The sequence below is a fragment of the Centruroides sculpturatus genome, unplaced genomic scaffold, assembly GCF_000671375.1.
Source record: "Centruroides sculpturatus isolate CEXI.00-Female unplaced genomic scaffold, Cexi_2.0 scaffold816, whole genome shotgun sequence".
In the NCBI taxonomy this organism is placed as follows: Eukaryota; Metazoa; Arthropoda; class Arachnida; order Scorpiones; family Buthidae; genus Centruroides; species Centruroides sculpturatus.
This window is the reverse complement of record NW_019385183.1, coordinates 357,201-358,726: the sequence shown is the minus strand read 5'-3', so window position 1 is coordinate 358,726 and position 1,526 is coordinate 357,201.

The window sequence follows — 1,526 nt, the reverse complement described above, 5'->3', positions numbered from 1 at the left end:
TGTCTGTCTGTGAGTGTATTTTCAGTCCATGGTGTGTTACTACTGTGACTGCCCCAGCATAAACTAATGTATGAATGTCTGTAAGTGTAGAAATTGAATGAATGTAGTTTGGTAGTAAGTGAGTGTTTACATAATGTAATGTTTTTCCTACTGCCCTTGACGTGTCGATTTTTGGTATTCGTGGTCTTTGTGTGGGATCTGTGCCTGTATATTTCGTGAGTGTTTCCTGAAATATAAGTGAGAGCGTATTAACTAATTCTATGTCTATGTTATCCGTGTTGGATGACAAAGTGCCTGTAGTATCGTTAGTGGTAGTTGTTGTATGTGTGTTATTATCAATGCTTGTTGCTGGATTATCCTGACAGGTTGCGTGATCTTCATTAATTTTACATGTTTCTGTCTGTTGATGTATTTGATCAGCAACCTGTTGTTTGATGTGTTCATATGTTGTTTGTGGGATAAGGTTGTTGTGTATAATTGTTCTTTTCTGATCAACAACCCTTTGTTCGGTGACAGTGAGGTGAGGATATTGTTGTGTGAACCTATGGTGTAGTTGTTGTCTGTATGCTGTCATGTTTGTTTCGAGCTTTGTGATTGCGTAGTAAGTACAGATGATAAACTCGTTCATTTCTGTTGTCCATTTCATCCGTTGGCGTGGTTTTCCAGCCTTTGTGGTCTGTGGATGCATTGCCACAGAAACACCAAGGCTAGGTTGATTCCTCACGTCTGTTGAGGGCATTGCAGTAGCCATGCTTGGGTCGGCGCTGCTTTCGCCACCGGTAACCAAGGGAGACTGGAGCCTATTTTTCGAACGTGAGTCTCTGCCTAACCCACAAACGCAAACCTTGTTAACCCAAGCGACGTCCGAGCCGGTATCACATTTCTATCTGGTTACTACCATGTTAAATATCTCCACAGAATGTGGGTGTGTGGTCACTCTTAGCTTCATTTCTTCCCATAGACCTTACTGGCATGGGTGTCCATACTAGGAGCTTGTGCTCCAGCCTGCATTGCCCTATGGATCTGTAAAACTACTGGGCTCTCCCACCACGACCAGGTGGTGACCTCGGGAAAAAGATTATTATTATGTTGGGTTTAGTGGGTTCTACTCGGTTTACACCGGTGGCTGTGTACTATGCCGGACCAGAGTCAAGGCATAGCAACCAAAACAAAACTAAAATTAAATGTCTGTGTCAGAGTCTGTATTCAGGAATTTCCTAACAATATTGCATGTATTCAATATAGTGGCCTTCTGTAGTGTTATGTATGTATTTCTATTCAATCTAATGTTCCCAGGCTTTTGTGTAGTGTGTGTGGTATCACACCTGTACAGGAGAGAACAACATATACAATAAGTACACTATCCATCTTCCACAAATGCCTTATTTCCTGGGCGAGATCTGTGTACTTGCTAATTTTTTCTGTGCATGTGTTTTGTACATTGTGAGTGTTTGGAATGGCTATGTCTATAATGTATGTGATTTTATTGTGTTTGTCAATGAGTGTGATGTCTGGTCTGTTGTGGT